General features: G+C 50.2%; 1 protein-coding gene across 5 annotated transcripts in view; it reads left to right on the plus strand.

The window, feature by feature from the left end:
• Positions 1-19,827, plus strand: part of FRMD6 (FERM domain containing 6) — a 139,068-nt gene that overhangs the window by 64,720 nt on the left and 54,521 nt on the right. Inside the window, exons 1-2 of one of the 5 annotated variants that reach the window (XM_059723400.1) lie at positions 5,866-6,012; positions 6,851-6,958. The exons of 3 other annotated variants lie outside the window; for them this stretch is intronic. The gene's annotated coding sequence lies outside the window, so the exon portion shown is untranslated. Of the gene's footprint in view, positions 1-5,865; positions 6,013-6,850; positions 6,959-19,827 lie in introns of those variants that run through there. One more of the 5 variants, XM_019494094.2, reaches the window with a different exon arrangement.

Raw genomic sequence — 19,827 nt, forward strand, 5'->3', positions numbered from 1 at the left:
TTTGTTAACGTAAATATAGCCTCGTTTGAAAATATTTCTGTGTATTTTAAGTAAATTATATATTCATCCATATTAATGGCTCCCTTTCAAAAGTTTGCCTAAAAGAGCTATTAACTCTGATCAGTCTTGTCCACAGAGTAAAATTGATTGCATTTTTCCCCTCTGTTTCTGTTCCTTGTTTCTAATGAGATTTGTCCCAGAATTTGAAGGGATATGCTATTTGAGTGTTATTTTTACTTAATTTTTTTTTTTTAACTAAAAATAAACAGATAAGAGGCCAACTAATGTTTTTCTTTCTGCCTACGTAAAGGGAGGTATTTAGCAGCCGGGACTAATTGTAACTCTGTTGGTCTCGGAGCTGTGCCGACATGCTGAGAATCTGGCCCACAAACTGTCACACGTGTGTGTAAAAAAAAAAAAGTGTTTATATTTACCTCCCACGCTTTGTAAGCGGAGATAAGAAAAACCCAGGAAATTATCCATCCTATCGAGTGATCTTTCATTTGCTTTATCTCATCTCTGTTTTTTCTCTGTAGCACAACTTCCTAACCTCGGAAAATGCAATATTTAATAATGCGTAAAATGTGCAAGCGCGAAGGATGTAAATGCTCTGGAAAAGGCAGGCTTGGAAACCATATTTATGTTCCGAGATATTAAGCAGAGCTCATTTACCTTTCATATGAAATATAACCTTACTATTAGGCATCAAACTCTCTTTTTTTTTTTTTTCCAAAGGTAGCAATTTAGTGATGATGAGGCACCAGTCGCCCGGGCAGCACAGAAAAATCCCAACTGTGCCTTCTTCCAGATGTCTGACCGGCAACAACTAATTGTTCATTTTAAGCACAAGCCCTAAAACGGTCTGTAAATGGAGCTAAAATAAATGATCGCTCTCAGTAGGGCCACAAGACAGAGATGGTATTTGTGCTCGCCACGTGCATGGGGGAGTCGTTTTGCAAAAAATGCATCCTGTGTTCGCAATGCACAATTAAATGCCGTTTTGTTAATGATGCCCCTTTTGAAGCCGAGTATGATGAGGGGCAGTTACTTCCCTTACAACGTCATACAGCGTGAAGTTAGATTAGTTAAATAAAACTTCTGTCTCGATCTGCTCACATTGTTTAGCATCTTGATAGTGCAAGCAGCTTCCTTAGAGTAATGGGATTGCTTCTAAAATGAGGCCCCGATTCAAGACGTTCATCCTTACGCCACGCAGCATTTGAGCGCATGCTTAAATCCCCTGGATTTAATTTGCTGAGCGTACTTAAAGATAGGCGGAGCAGCAGTGCCTTCCCGTGGCACAGCGCTACCTGGGTCAAGGTGGGAGAAGGGGGTAGAACGGATGACGGTTTCTTCCGTGATGAGACAGCAGCATCCTTGATTTCTGCTTTGAGCACTTTTCACATGTGCACAAATTACCCAGCTGGGAAACGGATTTAAGAGCTGAGCAGAAGTGCCTTCTCAGTGGAGCTGCTCTTCACTTTGGCTTACAAACGACTGCTTTCTCATCAAAACCCAATAGGTTGCCACTTTTTGTCACCTCGGCAGCTTAAAACAATTCTTCTGGAAACCCCAAGAGAGGCATGAGTAGCCTTTTGTTTGAGGCCATCCCTGCGCACATTCCCGCAGAGCAGTATGCTCCTCATGGGTCTGCCGGGATGCTTTATTGCCAAGTTACGGCATTATTGGTGTCCCAGGCCTGGGTCGCCTATAAAAAGAGATTGATGCCTGTGGTTGTTTTAGCTCTGTATACAGACCAGTGGACTAATGAGGCTGAGCACACCTGGTACTTGATCTAACGCTTGTGTTGCAAGAGGGGAGTCTCTCCCCCTGGCTCTAATGGGAGCAGGCGCAGATTTGCCCCTGTCCTAAACACGCTGACCGTCTGCAGAAGAAGCCGGTCGGGCCTCCTTTACCAAATGGGGCTGCCTGGATTCGTGCGTTTCCTGGAAGCATAACAAAAAGAGGAAATGCAGTTTATACCTAGATTGCTCCTGCTCTTTCAAATGGACATGGCATTTCTCTTCCCACCAAGGCCTACGCTCTCGGCAGTGCTGCCTGCTGCACGCTGTTTAAGTCATTTTATGTGCTTTTCCCCTCGCGGTAGCCACAATTTTAGTGGAGGGGATATTCTTCTTGGATTACAGCAGAGCATTAGTCTCAACCCTTGCTCCGAGTCCTGACCCCCGTCTCCACATGAAAGCACCAGACCTATCGCTCCAGCTGCGTAGAGGCTTTTTCTGAGAGCAGCCAGAGATGTTAAACCTAATCCAAGCCTGCTTCGGTGAAAAGACTTGCACTGACTCCGCTGGGCTTTGAATTAGACCTTCCAGAACGATTTGTTATTTGTACGATGGTTGTGGATTGAGGCCCCGGTGAGCTGTCGTGGGGAACCCATCCGTTGAGGATGTTGGTGCCGTGGCCGGGTGGGGAGACGAGTTGCAGGGGGTGCAGATGACAGGGCAGGTCTGCCTGTCCTCTTGTCTGCAACTCCCAGGACATGTGAGCTGAGCTGTTCCTGTTGCAGTTGACACATCCTTGCCTTGTGATCTTTTCCAAACTACAGGCATGCTGATCCAGAGACCCAAGCCCGCCTCCACCTTGGGGCTCCCTTGCTTCCTATGAACAGCTGAGAGCTCAAACGAGCCAGCTGGGAAGTTGCCCCTGAACCTGTACGATGTCTGTGAAGCGCCTCCCTGGGTAATCCCATCTCCTCTCCTCTTGTTCCAGCTCCCCACAAGGAGCTGCTTTGGTATCGGTGTGCTTTGTCCATCCAAGCCGTTTCTCCAGCCCTTCCCTCTTAGTGCCTCGGGCATGCAGTCATAGGATCCTAAAAAATTTGGGCTAGGAGAGCCTTCAGGTCACCTAGTCTAACCCCCTGCTCAAAGCAGGGCCATCCCCAATGGCAGGGTGGTGCTAGGCACTGCACGAACACCGTGAGGAACAGCCCCTGCGCCTGGCAAGATGGACAAAGAGGAGCAAGCAGCAAAGTGGTGTGCCCATGGCACCGCCAAGTGAGTTGGTGCCAGGCTAGGGCCTCGGGCCTAACTTGCCGAAGGGTCTTGCTTTAGGCCTTCTGGCTCGTTTCTGGAGACCCCCAGCAGGGTGATGTCCACTGAGCCTCTGGAAAGACCATCTCCAGATGGGTCATGACTGGGAAGTACTGGGGTCTGGATGGCTTTCGGGGAAGGAGTTGAGAGGCCCAGCGCTGCCAGCTAAGAGTGGTGGCTGATGGGGCTAAGGTACACATCTCCTCTCCAACCAGTGCAGGCGTCTTCCCTCCACCGGCTGCAGCTGGGAGAGGCCGCGGCATTTCTATTCAGGCAGTGTTGAGGGGATCAACTGACTTCATGGCTTATCTCCCTGATCCCTGCTTATCTTTCTCTACTCCACCCATGTTAACACCTCTCTCCTTCTTAATGGGCTTGAAGTTTCACTATTCAAACTATTTTTTTTTTCCCCCTGCAATGTTGCTGTATTAGGGGAGAGATTTTCAGGAAAGGCTATTTCACAGCCCTGAAAATTGTAATTCTAGCTTAAAAACCTTAACTCAGGTGTGGTACTATTAACTCAAGTGTAGAAATGACTGACAGGGAGGTATTGGAGGTACTATGAAGACACTCAAGGACTAGATTTTTGCCTTTACATCTCATTCAGAATCATACACTTAACTAATGACTACAGGAATAATGACCCAATATTTTTTTTGCCTGGTATGTTGTATTGTATGTGGTTTTGGGGTTTGGTTTTTTTTTTTAATTGATAACCACTGGAACGTGCACAGAATTTGTATATGTTTCTTTTTGCATTGATCTTAAACTGAATCCTACATGATAACGAGGCAGGAATTCATAGACCAAGGGTGGGCATAATGCAGCCTGGGGGCTGGATGCGGCCCGCCAGGCCCATGAGGCCCCTAAAAAAAAAAAAAAAAAAAGGGGGCAGATAAATATTAATTTTCTGAGTGCCTGTCATGCAGCCCTCGATGGCTGGCCAAAACTCAGTAAGCGGCCATCCGCCCAAAATAATTGCCTGCCCCTGTTTGTAGACTAATAGAGCAGTCGGGCTGGAAGGGGCCTCCAGAGGTCATTGGGTCTAGCTCAAGGCAGGATCATCCCCACCTGAACCTTCCTGTACAAACCTATGACCTAAACACTTCTTGAGACCACCATCACAGACCTGCCACCCTGAAAGCGGGGAGCCACAGCAGCCAACATCCTGCTTCTGTAAATGGTTGCCAATACATACTCAAGAGATCCCAGGCAGAGGCCATGCCCCTAGCGCACAAGCCAAAACTCCCCAGTGGGTGCATCTACACAAGATGCTTACTGCACAGTGGTGTAATAACACTGTGCTGTCGCATGTCCTGGCAAAAACTGTGTTAACAGCCTACTGCACAGTGCTATAAAGGTAATGCACTGTAAGCGTCACTAAATAAGTGTGCTGGCACTACTGTGCAGTAACTTTAGGTACTATGTATGCATTTGGAGTTTTATTAAAGAAGTAGTAAACTAAATGTGCAGTATCCTAAGAGTTTGGGTAAATCTGATACCTTTTATTAGACAAAGACCCTTGTCTGCCAGTATCTAAGACTCGTTAATAAGTGTGTAGATGCGCCCATCTTGTACCAATCTGACCATGGCATAAAATTGCTTCCTGACCCTAAAGTCTTTAATTGTGAGCTTTTGGGCAGAATTTTTTTCTTATTGTGCAAAGATCTAGTTGGTCTAACGGAAGAGATCACCATGAGTTCTGATTCCTTTTGACCTTAAATTTGCCATGGGTCTGCCCCTGAGCAGAGGGGCACAACCGTGTACCCAGAAACCTGGGGCTTGAAGTCTGCTTCAGGCCTTAGACCGACACAGCTACAACCTACACCCCAGCATCGGATGCAAGTTTGTACCAACCTGCCCAGGGGGTGAAATTCCTTCCAGAACCTAAACTTGCCCCGGGGCTGCGCTGAGCGGTGGGGCACCCCCCCTCTAGCTGGGAACCTGGGGGGGTGAAGCCTGCCTATGTCTGTCCAAGCTGTACCCTAGCGTCAGATGCATTAATGCAGGTGTAGATGACCCCCAGACGATGGGGTACAATTCCTTCCTGACCCTAAATTCCTGCCCAAAAGCTTCCGAGTAAAGATTTTTTTTTTTTTTTTTTCCAAAAATGTAGTTAGTCTAATGAACAAAATCACCATGAGTTCTAATTCCTTTTGGACCCTAAATTTGCCAGGAGTCTGCCTCTGAATAGAGGGGCATGACCCTCTAATTAGGACCCTGAAGGTAGAAGCCTGCCTCTCCTTCGACCAACACACATACATACAACCTACCCCCTGGCATCGGGTGCAAATTTGTACCAACCTCCCCATGGGGTAAAACTCCTTCCAGACCCTAAACGTGCCATGGACCCGCACTGAGCAGCGGGGCACCCCCTCCAGCCATGAACCGGGGGTGAAGCCTGTCTCTCCTTATCCAACACGGCTACAACCTACCTCCCTGCCCGGCGTCCGACGCATGCAGGTGCACGTGCTTCCTGACCCTAAATTCTTGCCCAAAAACTTGCAATAGATTTTTGGGGGAGGAAAAAAAAAATTAAGTTAATTTAATGAATGAGATCCCCATGAGTTCTGCTTCCTTTGGACCCTCAATGTGGACACGGGGCTGCCCGTAAGCAGAGGGGCACCCCCGCCTCTCGCCAGGAGACCGCCTCCGTCCTTAGCCCGGCACGGCACGGCACACGCGCTGCACCAGGTGTGGACGGGGCCGCGGCTCGCGGCTCCGGGCGCGGAGGGCGGCAGGGGGGGCTGCGGAGCCGGCGGAGCGGGCGGGGAGGCGCCGCGGGGGCTGGCGCCTGCTCCTCCTCCTGCTCCAGCTCCAGCTCCGGCTCCGGCTCCGGCTGCTTCCCCGCAGCCGGCTGGGCGCGGTGGCGGTGTCGGAGTGGGGCCGGCTGCGAGGGAGCCGCGGGCAGGCAGCAGCGCCCGGCCGGTCTCTGCAGCGCCGAGCACCGGGCCCCGCGCAGGTGAGCAGACCCCTTTGGGCTCAGGGAGAAACCCCCCCCCCCACTCCTCTGGGTCCCACTGGTACCCATGGCAGGGTGTCGCCTTCCTCCGGCACCAGGCAGGATGCCACCCCTGCGCTGCACCCCTCCAGGGATGATGGATTTGGGCTAGGAGGCTGGCGGTCCCCTCCTCTCCCCTGGCCCCGCACAGGGATGCCCATCAGGTCCGGTCGCAGGGTCCGTTCAGCGCAGCGGTGGTCCAAGGCGCTTGGGGGGTCTCGGTCGGTTTTGCCCCGTGCACGGGTTTTAACTTTTTTCAACCTCTGCATTTGGAGCGGAGGCATTTGGAAAGCAGGGCGGTCGCCGTCGCCCCTTTAGAAACCCGGGCCTTGATTCTGGGGGTTTTCAGGCTGTGTCTGCCTCTCCGAATTTCCCTGCCTGAGCTCCTCCGTAGTGCCACAGGGTACAATTTTAGGGATTAGTCAGTGGTGCTGGAGAAACTGCAAGTGGCTTCATTTTCCAAGAATGTTAGTCATTTCCTCTGCGTGATTTCAGGGAGTTGAAATTTAACAGCATCGGTGCCGCTGGGAGGAAAACTTTTCTCAAGGCTGTGCTGTCGCGGAGGCTGGTCTGCGTTACCTGGCCAGACCCTCGCGGGCAAACAGCCCCGCTGGCATCAGCGTGAGAGTTCGCCACTCGGAGCAGGATTTGACCCAAACCTCAATGTCGGTTTAAATGCTGCTGCCATTTTAATCGATAAGTTAAGCTAGCCATAAGCTGGGGGGAGGAAAGGGACTTTGAACTGGATGGTGAAGCTCAGTTTCATGATGTGCTTTGAAACAATCGAGATTTTTTGCAGGAAAACGCTTTGTAAGAGGACGAAGAAGAGAGGCCTTTTGAAATCAGCTCCTGCAGAATAGATCAAAGCGTGAAAACAGATGAAGCCTGTATGGGTGCTGGAAGTCTGGTAGATGAACTGCTTTAACCGCGTTGTTGCTCTTTAAATGACGCTGAGTTTATGGCAAGCTGGAAATGTTAGCATCCCGGCTTGCAAATGTTTGCTCTTACTCCCAAAAGTAGTCCCACAGGGATCAAGTGTGCAGCCAAACCAGAATATATCAATCCAAAGTTTCCAAGAATGGATTTGGGGGGCACCCTAGTTTTAGCAGGTTCATTTGGGGAACTTCACCCCTGTATGTGCCTAGGCGTTTCCAGAATCAGGGCCTTCGGTATTTTTTACTATCATACGGAAATAAAGGAGCAAGGTTTGGGGTTTTTTTAATATCCAGTGAATGCAGTGATATAACCAAATCCATTTTTTTAAATACTTCTGCTCTTCTTGGATTAGCATATTGTGTTTACAGCATCCTCTGAGTAAGGTTAGTGGCGTGAAAGAGTCCAACTCCATGGGGGAGAGCTAACATACATCTCATTAGTACTTGGATCAGAGCAGTATCCTAGTGAGATGCCAAGACGCCCTCCTGTTAAGGTTAGAGTCTTTAATTGGCTGGCAAGTTATCTTTTAATACCTGACTACTGTGTTACACCAGCAATCGGCACTTCTGTCACTTTTTGATAGATGCAAAATAGAAAGGAAGGAAGTGCGTGTGTGTTACACCAGCAGTTGGCACTTCTGTCATTTTTTTGATAGATGCAAAAATAGAAAGGAAGGAAGTGTGTGTATGCACGTGTGTGTGTTACACCAGCAATCAGCACTTCTGTCATTTTTCATAGGTGCAAAAATAGGCAGGAAATAAGTGTGTGAAGTAAGTGTGTATAAGTGTGTGTGGTTTTGTGTTGACTACACGGGTGTATACTGTCAGAGATGCATAAGCCGGTTTAAAGACGCCATGAGGTTCAGCAGCTCTCCTGCTAACTACACACTGCTAGAAGCACGTTATTACATTTACAAGCGTGCGGTAGTTTGCAGATGCCTGAATTAAGGTCGCCCGGAGAAGCTTGACTTTAGCCTTGTTGTGCTTGTGCGTTTTTAATTGCATCCCGGGCTTGTAGCAGCCCTGGGCTGCAGCTGCAGGGAAAGCCACTGCTCTGCTCCGGGATGGGGCATGCCCGGTTTGGGAGCTTTTCACCACTTCAAATGGGAAAAGTCTCCCTGGAGCATGTGGGAGCTGTGTTGTTTAAAAAAGTCCTGGGAAGATCTTAGGGACATCGGAGGAATATCCTTGTGATGCACAAGCCACCTCTGCCAGATGTCACGTTCCCAATTTTACAGCATAGAGACATGGGAGCTTTTATGAAGAAGGAAGCCAGAATTTTTGTAATATGGGCCGAACGGTGCACTTGGTTCCTACCCCCATCCTCGGGATGAGCAGAACCATTTCAGCTGCAATTTTCCCCGGGAAAAATTCATCCTGAGATGCCCAGAATGTAAAATATTCAATGTTAAACAGTTAAGAGAGCAGCCTGCCGGTGTCTAAAAGTGGGAACCATTTTGGCAACTTTAATCGGCTTTCTATCCCTTCTAAAATATGAGGCAGTGGTCCGAGTGAGGAGTACAGCTGTTGCAATAAAAATATTCGAGGAGGCTGCGTTGTCATACTGTGTTGTGAGTCGGCTTTATAGTGGCGGAGGCATTATACCCTCGTCGGGAAGTGTCCGCCCTAAGCTACAGCCTTGTATGATTTTCTAAAAGCATTACAAATTTGTGCCGATGGAAGGGTTGGACCTATAGGACTTTCCTCTATTATTTAGCTCCTGAGCTTGTTTTACAGTATGTTTTGTCAAATCTCTGCCTCTTAAATGGTGGATACAGTGTGTTTATTTGGCCTCTCTTTTTGGGAAAAATCCTTTAAACTGAAACGGTTTTGTTTCCAGCGACTACTTTTGCTGGGTACATGGTGCTGTGGTTCCAATTTCATTTTGTAAGAGCATTCTTGGGCGCTTTTTTTTTTTATATATCACTCGAGAGCTTATTCAAACTCTCTCTTGCAAATCGAAGTCTGTAAGCAATTACTCCATTACATGAAAGCCAGAACTCTGAAAAGATTAATTCAGAGCAGATGCAAAAATATATGTGAATTTCAAATTAAGATGATCTCAATTCCCTCTCCTCCCTCTTCCTGCTTTTATAAATGCTCTGGACCCCAGATGCAATAGGCAAGCTAGGGTTGTGGTTCAAATATCTGCCCAGTTGTTAATTTACTTTTACATGTTTTCTGGAAAAGCCAGTACTGGAATAATATAAACAGATACTTCTAAGCAAAAAAAAAAAAAAAAAGCATTTTCCTCTTTCTGCCGAGGAAGTTTAAGTTCATTCACATTGTCGAGTGAAACAAAGCGTTTAACCTCAGCCGTGCCGGAGCGGCAGTTTCCAGCTGAAAAACCGAGAAGTAAGCAATGAGCAATGTAGCTTGCAGTGTGTGTGCATGCACTGGGAGGACACTGAATAATTCACAGCGAGTTATTTATGAACGGCAGCACTGAGCCGCTTTTAGCTCCGAACACAAGGCCCTTCTGTTTACGACCCCCCGGTTCCTCACTTGCAGGACCGCAGCGAACGAAGGGCCTACAGTTTTTAAGGATCAAAAAGTAATGTGGCATGGCTTAGCCCAGTTGAAGTTAGCAGCAAAGTTGTCATCAACTTAAATGGGAAAAAATAGCCCTCTTTTTTATTATTATTATTCTTATTATTATTATTATTATTTTATCTAACTTCTTTTATCCAAAAGATAATATGCATTTCAGAACAAAAGATGTTCACTGTATTAGCATCTCTCCTAAGCCCGTTGAGGGTTTTGTCTTGTCCTCTCCGGGCTCGGGAGCAGGCCCAGACAGTGGGGGCTTTTGGTTGCCTTGCTTTGTGCATCACCGATGGGGTGTCGGGGATGGAGAGCATCACTTTGGGGCAGAGCCCTGCCTCTCCTCGTGCCATTTGGGCTTAAGGAGATACAGCTAATGAACCGCTGGGAAAAGTGCAGCTGAAACCCGTCCTGCTGCAATCTAAACAAGGGGAAGGTCAGCGGCGGGCAGCGTGGTTTAGAAGGGCTACGAAGAGCTGTGGAAGCAATATGCAGAAGACTTCCGCCCATATAAACATCCGAGCAGGAAGGAGGCCCGGGGAGGAAAACAGATGCAAATTAAAAGCATTTCTTGGACCGAAAAAGAAATGCTGGAGCTTGAATTGCAAAGACGACTTCCATTTCCCAGCCAGGATCCTTAACTGCTGAGCAGGAACTGAAGAGAGCCGAATCTCGGGAGCTGATCGGATCTCGGGAGCAGTTTCGATCTCAGGAGCTGATCGGGGAGAAGACATGGGTGAAACAACAGCACGGGCAAAATCCTGGTCGAGTCCATCCAAGGTTTCCTGCGGGTGCTGCTGCCCGTTTAATCCCTTTGAAAGGACCAAGTCAATGCATGCACCTGACCCCGTTCCAAACCGCGCCTGCCCAGGGGGGCTAGAGGAAACGTTTCACCAGGAAACTTCTGGGGAAAGCTATTTTTTTGGTTGACTGACCAGCAGCAACAGTTGTGTTTGCAGGGAGGGATGAGACTTGGGATGGCGGTCGGAGTGTCGCAGTGCCGGGTGTGCTCTTGTCCCCGGGACAACTGGGTGAAAACCTTTTTTCCTTCCAGAGAAGGGCGAATGCCCTGGCTCCAGTTTTGATTGTCCTCAAGAATTCCCAGGATAGTTTTGTCCGGATGGCAGTGGTGCAGTCTGCCCGCATTTGCCCCATAGTGGATGGCAGTGGTGCAGTCTGCCCGCATTTGCCCCATAGCGGATGGCAGTGATGCAGTCTGCCCGCATTTGCCCCATAGCGGATGGCAGTGGTGCAGTCTGCCCGCATTTGCCCCATAGCGGATGGCAGTGGTGCAGTCTGCCCGCATTTGCCCCATAGCTCTGGGATGAAAGCACTCACCCAGGGTGCGGGTGACTGGGGCTTTCTCCTGTCCTTCACTGGAAGGGCATTGAACCCCCCGGCACTCCCCTCCCCAGAGGGAATGCCCCCCCTACCAGGCCTGGCAGGACCCTTGGTCCCTCCTGTTGACCCAGTGCAAACGCTGGAGCGGGATCACAACCCAGGTGTTTCAGCTGCCCCAACCATGCACTGGCAACAGGGCTGAATCTGTCTCTTGCCCAAACTTTTCTGTACGAGGTGGAACAGCTCCAACAAGAGGGATCTTTAAACCCTGTGCTTGGCATGGGAGATCAGAGGTTCCTGGCAGGATTACGTTCTCAGCAGGGGAAGCCCTTCAGCTCTACCTGCCCCCACCCCAACACCCCTTGCTGGGAGCCCCCGATCTCCTGCACCCGGCAGCCCAGGCAGAGCTGCAGGGCAGGGGGTTTTGACGATCAGCTGTATGTCAGCCCAGCCCTGGTCTCAAACCAGACCCAGGGCTGTCCCATCCAGGGCCAGAAATCAGCTGCTTATCAGCTGCAGGCCCTGGCCAGCCCTGGGGACTCCAATTGATCCCCAGTCAGTTGCCCGTCAGCCCCAGCCCACACTAGAGCCATTTCAAGCCCTGGTAGCGTTTGAGGGGCCAGCTGACCATTGGGCACTCTTCTTTCAGACCAGCGGGCACTCTTCTTTCAACTTACTGGTGCAGGGGGCCCAGGACTATGACCCCAGGCATCCCCTCCGCTGGCAAGGAGTAGCAGCATGATTGGGATCTGCTCCCTGGCCCCAACACTTGCACCTCCTGCTACGCAGATATGGCACGACGGGAGGTGCGATTGTTGGGATTAGGGATCGGATCCCAATGTGCCATGAAATGAGGGGCCTTAGCCAGTAACAAACTTGCTTGACTTGAGTATTTGGAGCCACTGGAGTGACCTTGGTTGCAGGTTTCCATGGCCATACAGGTGCTGTGAGTGCAGCCTCCCTTGCATATAACTTTCCCTGATGCTTTTAATATGAGGGCAGGCCTGACTTCCTGTGGGCTCTCACTTTGATCAGCGGTACCCGTCTGAAGTGATGGGAGACGTTCCTGAGCCTTTTCTAGGAAGCATTAGAGTGATGTAGCAACTGTGATGGTCCAGAAATTGTGCAAGAGACTGGGATTTTTGGGGTGGGGGGATATCTTACCTGGCTGGGGTCATCTGACCTCGGTCCTCTTTCCTGCCAGGGTCAGGGGGTCGGACACGATGATCCATTGTGGTCCCTTCCGACTCTACAATCTGTGAATCTTTGGTTGGACCAACGCTATGGTTGGAATAGGCTTTCAAATGCAAGACATCCTTCATCAGGTCAAAGGAGGGACACAAGCAAGCACAGCAAATGTAAAGAGTGGAGCTGTGAAAAAAGGAGGGAGGGGAAACTCCTAGGGGCAGCAAACAAACCATTAGAGGAAGAAAAGAAGCCTCATTACTGGGAGATCAAGACCGATCCAAATACCTAGGAAGAAACTCAGCATTTTTTTTTCATACGTGACAGGTCTTAATACTATTTCTGTTAGGTGCCTGGTGTTTATTTTCGGTATATCAAGATAGTAGTGATGCTGCCCAGTTGGAAGCTAGCACTACCATCATTTGAGAACGACCCCCCTTTTTAATCGTGCACCAATTGGCTCTGCCTGTTGAGCTGATGTGGGTGTGTGGCTCTATTGCAGGGGTGAGCAAAATGCAGCCCGCCAGGCCGTTCTGTCCGGCCCGCAGGGCCCCTAAAAAATTTAGAAAATTAATATTAATCTGCCCTGGGCTGCCTGTCATGCGGCCCTCTGCCCGAAATAATTGCCCGCCCCTGCGAGTCTGTTGTAACCCTTGGAACTGTTTTGCGTCGTTTTTTGGTTTGGTTTCATTTTAACTGCTGGGCTTGGCTCGGGCTGCACTTTCTTTATTTTTAGTTCAGCTGCTGAACTGAAAAAAATCAATTCTTCACACAGTCCTGGTCCCCGCGTGCTTGTCTGATTAGGATTTACATGGGCGGACCTGAAGGGATGGACCAGGTGTGCAGCATCTGGTACGGACCAGGAAAGAAGATGGGAGTTTCTGGCAGAGGAATCTTTGAAGCCGAATTCCAGCTGGGACGTCCATTCAAAGCAATGACTTGGTCATTATCCCAGCTACTGTGACAGCCGGTCTTGGATCCTGGGCATCTTTTCTTTTTGAGGAGATGTAATGCAGGACACAGAGGAGGGCTCCTGGTTTTCGAGGGACTTCATGGCTTGAAATGCTTAGATATGCATTCCCCATAACCGTGCAATCCTATCTGGGTTCTGCCTGAGCCCGCAGCCAAGTCATAGCGCTGAATCTGTCACGGCTTGGACACTTGCGTGGCATTAGCTGTAGACTTGGTAAGAAAAGCTGGGGCAGGAGACGTCTTTAATTCAGAGGCCTGCTTTTGCAGAGTGCTTGGCGTGCTCCTTTAAAGGCACTGGCTCCCTAGCTTTCCCTCGCACAGGCCTGGTCCCTGTCTCCTTGAGTCACGGGAGTTGCTCAGGAAATCTCTGTTATGCTTACATGTTCTCCCTTTCCTGTTTGACTCAATGCAAAAGACTCGGTGGCAGAAATGACTGCGAGCAAAGCCAGGACCTTGTATGTATTTCCCTTCCCTGCTGTGGGTCAGATGATGCAGGAGGGCAGGCAGCACTACGTTGACTTGCAGGGCTGGAAGGGACCTCGGGAGGTCATCGCACCCAGCCCCCTGCTCAGGGCAGGACTGTTCTTGCCTAAACCATCCCAGCCCAAGTATCTGTCTAATCTGATGTTGAAAACTTCCAGGAATGGAGATTCCACGGCTCGGAGTCAGCGAGTTCCTCCTAATCTCCCACCTACATTTCTTCTGCTGCAGTTTGAGGCCGTTGCTCCTGGTCCCGTGCCCTACAGCCACAGTCAATAATCTGACTCCATCCTCCCTATCATCATTCTTCAGGTATTTGAAGACTGTTAGCAAAGCCCCCCCCCCACCGCTAGTCTTCCCTTCTCCAAACTAAGTAACCCCCCCGGGGGGTGGACTCCCAGTGCAAGTCACTGAGAGCAGAAATATCCCTGTCTGGCCCAAAGTGCCCATTTGGCTCCTAGGAAGATAATGATAATGGACTGTGATTTTCAGTAGTGCTTGTGGATCGGGGCACCTAACTCCCATTGGGAATCGGGTACCCAGATGCCATGGGTAGTTCTTCAAATCCTGCCTAAAGCCCCTGGCACTGGGCTGACGCTCTCAGAAAGAAGAGCTGGCTTCCAGGGACATTGGTAAGGCATTGGATAAACTGGCATGAGACAAACACTTCCCCTTGCTTACGAAATAGGAAATGGCCAAAAGAGCAGGCTCTCCAGACTAGAGAGAGCGAGTGCTGGAGAAACGGCCACCTGGCAAAGATGAACGACTGGTCTCTTCTTGATCAAGTGCCACCTTCTTGTCCAGCAGCTCCTCCCTTCGGCAGTACCGTCAGTGCATCTCGGGTCTTTTGGACAGGAGGTCCGGGTAGGTCATGCCAGCTAGCCAGGGTGTGCGTTACCCCGTCTCTCCTTTGCAATGCTAATTGATCCAGTTAGCATCCCTCATTCTCTCCTAATACCCAGCAGCCTCTGTTTTTAAACATCATTATGTCTCTTCTTGAAAGCTCCTGCCTGGCTGGGTAATTGTTTCCATCCATATGCCAACAAGCCATTCATGAACTGGGCCGTAATTGTGCTCAACATCTCCTTCCCATTGATCAGGACTACAGGAGAGTGTTAGGGTGGGGGGGGGGAAGGAGGAGAAATACAAATTCCCAAGTGTCTTGCTTATACTGCACAGCCATGGGGCTGGTATCGCACCGTCTAATTGTCAGCAGAATTGGATTTTCTAGACTCATATTCGTGGGTTAGGCTGGGGTGAAAGCAGCTTTTATTATGGATTTCAGCAAAAGGAGGACAGAGATTGTATTTCCCCCCATCGTGGGTCAAATTCCTTTCCTGGAGATTGAACCCATAGGAATGAAGCATGGCATTGACCTCCGATCTCCTTTGCTGTATGTATAGGGTGGGGAGGTGCCATGTATTCATGCTCCTGGACAGGTTTGCTAAGTACGACAATAAAGCAAAGCGACAGGTAGGAGCCACTGGATTCTGGTCTGTAAGGATCCATTTTGGGCAAACAGGAGCCAGAAGCGTGGCAGGCTTTTTGGGGCATAGGGCCATGATTGATGGGCTGTTGGTCCTGAGCACCCTCCCTGGTTGATGACATGCAGAGCTCTTGGGAACCTTTTTGGGAGCCAGGGCAGAGGGGCAAAGTGAACTTGTGTATGTCCAGAGAGCTACCAGGTTCGGTCAGAGTGAATATGGAAGGTCTCAGCCCGTGTTCCCGCTCCGCAAGACTCCCCTTGCTTCCCCCAGAGATGGAGCTGTAAACGTGCAGCTGGTTCTGCGTGCTCAGCTCGGATGTCTCGGTCCTGATGCTCGGAGCATCTGCCCTTCTGCTGTGCCCTTTGTAGCGGCGGGTGCTCGTTTGGTCAGTCACTCTCATTGCCTCTGAGCTGGGTCCTTGCAATTAGCAGCCATTTCTGCAAACCCAGGCTGTGGGGTGCCTGCTGCAAACCCACGAACACCCATCCATGCCCCTAGAGGTACAGGGTCCAGAGTTTGAGCCAGTCATGTCCAGGTGCCAGGATCCACCTTGTTCTGGGTAATCCCACAGGATGGTGATCCTCAACCGGGGAGATGCAACACCCTGGGGTGCCTCGATCCTTTCAGGGGTGCCTCCCAATCTTAGCACGGATAGTTGTGCAAACATAATTCACAAGATGACCTTGGCACAATTGAAATGCAAAATACGTGCCGCGCGGGGCTGGCTTGGCGAGTGCACGGGCCAGGGGCATTGCTGGTGCTCTTTGCAGTCTTGTCTCCGTTCAGGGCCATATCCAGTACAGTGCAGCATCGTGTGTGCAAACGGGAGGACTAATATCGTGGAGCCGAATATTTGCAAGCAGAGACATTATGAACCTATTTGTTAGGATATTTTGGGAGAGTGTGGAAACCAAGAGGAGACTGCGTCATTCTGGAGCCCATTAAACAATCTGTTCTTTTTTGCCCCTGGGGGTGATCGCTCAGCCCAGCCAAAATGCCTCGGTTATGCAATTGTCAGAGGGTGTTTTTATGTTTGCAAGGCAGTCGGGGTCGGAGCTGGATGACGGAGCGGTTCACCCCCAGGAAATGGGCTCTAGGGGAAGGGCGGTTCTTCAGCAGGTGTTAATGAGCCGGTGGTCGTTACCAGTCCCGAGGCATGGTTGTTGAGCCTATAGGCTTCAGAGCCCAGGCAATGCACACACCTCAGTGTTCATCAAGTGCTGCGGCAGAGCCAAGCGTTTGGCGCAGTCTCCAGCAGCTTAGCTCTCCAGTCTTGTTTGGATGCTTTTGCTTTAGACAAAATTTCATCTTTATAGATCCAGCCTCCTTGGTCATCCACTGTGCACAGGAAAACACGGTGTCACTTCCCGCGGAGATGTAATGCTTCCAGGCTTTGAAACGTGCCCCGGTATCATGACCGTCTCCAGGCCATCCTGCAGCTGGTGGGGAAGCCCCGGTGCGAAACCCTAGGTGTGGCAGCCTCTGATCCGACCTACACTGATGTGCAGTGGGATCAGAAACCGCCAGCAAGTTCTGGCACGAGACTTCCCGGGCTCAATGCGGCTGGAAGCTCTCGCCAGATAGGGCTGGGCCGACATTTCCATGGAGAGAGTAACATTTACCTTGTGTGTAATAATGAACAACCTGATCCAAAGAAGGAAAAAAAGAAGCTGAACAGCTTTTGCCTTGTTAGAGTTGGGTCAGATCAGCTTCCTATAGGTATCCTTTGCAGCAGTCTGGGTGCTTGCTCATTTTTTTTTTATTGCCCTAAAATGATTGCACCTCATAAGGGTACTTCATGCACCCGTCTGAAGCAGACGGAAAAGGCATCACGTGAAGGCCAGATACTGTTTTGGCGCTGAGTGCCTCGCTGCACGACTCTCCCCTGATCGGGTTGCTGTCGTCTTTTCGCTAGGGACCCTCGCCTGGTGCAGAAAGAGCAGCGTGACTTCTGTTTTAGGAGAAATTCAGCATGCATGTGACAGGCACAAATTTGAGCAGGTTTAAGGCGTCTGCTTCGGGGGCTGAATCCCACCCCAGCCTGTCTCAGGATGATGGGACCCCTGCGCTGCGCACCCAAGGGCTGGGCCCTGTGCCGTGACTTGTTTTTGAGTGGGTGGGAGAGAAGTGCAGTGACAAAATCCTGCTGGGAGCGATGATCTCTTGGAAAGGAAAATGACTGCTTGTGGGGAGGAATTGCTCAGTGGTGAGTGTCCTGATTGGTAACTAATGGTAATTCCCATTTCCTTGGGCTCTCGGTGTCCTTTTTGGACAGGGCAGTCAGTGTCTAGCACCGTTATCCATAAAGGCAGCCACTCTTCTTGCCACCTCTGTCCGACCACTATGAATGAACCACCCAGCCGGCCGCGTGGCTCTGATTTCCAGATCTCTGCATCGCTATCGATGATCTTTGACGTCGGCTGTTTGTACTCATCCCACGAGAGCTTTTTTTAAGCATGCACCACACCTCCTTCCCTTCCAGCACCGTCTGCCAGTTGGGTTTGGGTTTCTTCCTTCTCAGCCCCTCGACTGCCTCCACCATCTGCTGTTCTACGGCAGAAACACAGTGAATCAACTTTCTGCGGTTCGTGCACTGGCAGGAGTCCTGTTGGCTTCAGCGGGAGCCTTGTCACAGCCGCAAGTGTAGGCAAATCGGGCTGTGGGATGTGGACCTCGCAAGCTAGCATCATTGCTGGGGGCATGGGCAACTGGTGCCTCCCGAGTCTGCGGGGGAACCAGATCACCAACCAGGGGAGGGCTCCCAGCTGCCGATTGCTGAGCCATCGGTGAAACCAGTTTCATGGCTGGCACTTCCAGGGGTGCACGGCCGATCTCGGGGGGGTGAGGGGGTGCATTTGCACCCACGTGCACCTCCTACGAGTTGCCAGTGGCTGGGGACATGGTGCTCGAGTGCAAATAGCCATGGCTAACGACCGTGGCTCTGCTGCTGTAAATGCATAGTAACTCTTTGGGTTGTTGCTTGTAGCTGCGTTGGTCGAAGGCAGGCAAGGTTGTTTGGGTAGATGCGATCTCTTTTATTAGACCAACTGAGTAGCTGGAAAAAAGTTCTTTGCAATCTAGCCGTCCTTTGGACTTCCTCGGTGTCGTTCCAGGTTGCACTAGTGTTGCTGCAACCTGTTTATGCCGGCGAGGACGAAGTCGTTCCCCCATAGAGAACATCGCCGAATTGTCTGTGGCGTGCTGTTCTCGTCCTCCCTCCAGCCCATCGGCTCCTGGCAGCAGCCAGGTGTGGGCGTGGAAGCCAGGAGAGTGATCCGCCATCCCAGTACAGCAAATCCCAGGTTTCTCTTGTCCTGCGGTGGTTTCTCGATGCTGAGACTTGCGGCGGGTGACGTAATCCGACAGGTAGAACCGAGAGTCCCGGATCCAGCGACAGTCTTTCATCCCCCTTCGTTCAGTGCGTGGAAACCCTTTGATTCAGGCAGACCTGGAGACGATTTGAATTATGTGGCAACCACAAACATGAACTTAATCCAGCTTTTGGTTAGCAGAAGCTGTGTTAAGCAAAGGGTTTATAACTTGTAAAACAGCTGCATGCCTACCTTCAAAGCAAGGTATGGTAAAGCAGAGGCTTTTAAATTTCCAAAATAAAAATAATCCCTGCCTTGTGATCCAAAGTTTAGTCAATTTAAGCTTTCTCCCCTCCTAATAATCCACTTGGCTCTGACTACTGCTTCCCTTACCTAAAAACATTATCGTGTGAGCCACCCCTCTTATCAAATCGGAGTTCTTGGAGAGCGACACGCTAAGACAGTAGCTGATGATTAGCAAGTTGGTTATGGATATAAAGGGATTGGACATTTTGGCGGTGACAGGGAAAGTTTGAAAAAGGAATAGGCAAGGACTTATTTGGGACTCCGACGCCCATCCATAATGAACCTTGATTCTCGCCTTGTTTGACAGTGGATGCTCTTATAAAGCATTGAAAGCGCCTAATCGCATCCTAGTGGAAGAGGATTTACGCTGCCGTTTTAAGACGTGCTGTCAAAATTTGGAATAATCCCTAAATTCGTTTCCCCCCCCCCCCACCTTCTTCGTGAGCGACAGGCATCACCACCGCGATTAAAGAAGGCTCCTGCCAGCCCTTCGAAGCCGTGTCTGTAATCCCTCCAGAGAAGGCACCGAGCGCGTGTGCGCGGTGGGGGAAACGCAGGCTGCGGTGAAGGAACAAATGCCATTCTCGCATGCCTGAGAAGCCATTGGGAGCGACCAAAAGACGGAAAGCACGGGATGATAAACGACCGCGTCTCAAATCGAATCGGCGGTGGCGGCACCGCAAGCAGGAGGCAAGTTTTGCTTTATCGGATTCTTGATAGTCTTTTGCCCTTCGAACCCAAAAGGCCCACGGTTAAATGTTATTCCGAGCCCTTTCCGATCCTGCAGGATTTACGTAGCTCAGAAGTGTCTGGTTCCCGCAAGGAACGTCTCTTCCACCTCTTTAAATGAGACTCAGTCTCCACTTGCCCTGGAACTGTACTAGTAAGAGCCGTGCTCGATTAAATAGCGTTACCCTGGTTAGTGTCAGCTGAGATGATGTGAACTTTTTTTCCAAGCTGGGCTTTAGCTGTGAGAGGTTTATAGCACAATCCTCTGCTTACAGCAGCGATTCTCAACCAGGGTGCCTCGAGATCCTTTTAAAGGTGCAATATTAGCACGGTTACATATGCAAGCCCTGACGCATGGTTCATAAGATAAGCCCAGAGATTTCAAATTTCCAGAGGGTCAAAACCATCCTGCCCTGCTGTGTGTGGGCTTTCTGAGTCCTTTGAATTGCTCCGGTGTTTTTTTCCATAGACAAGAAAAGAGGGATA

The sequence above is a fragment of the Alligator mississippiensis genome, chromosome 2 (genome assembly GCF_030867095.1).
Source record: "Alligator mississippiensis isolate rAllMis1 chromosome 2, rAllMis1, whole genome shotgun sequence".
Lineage (NCBI taxonomy): Eukaryota > Metazoa > Chordata > Crocodylia > Alligatoridae > Alligator > Alligator mississippiensis.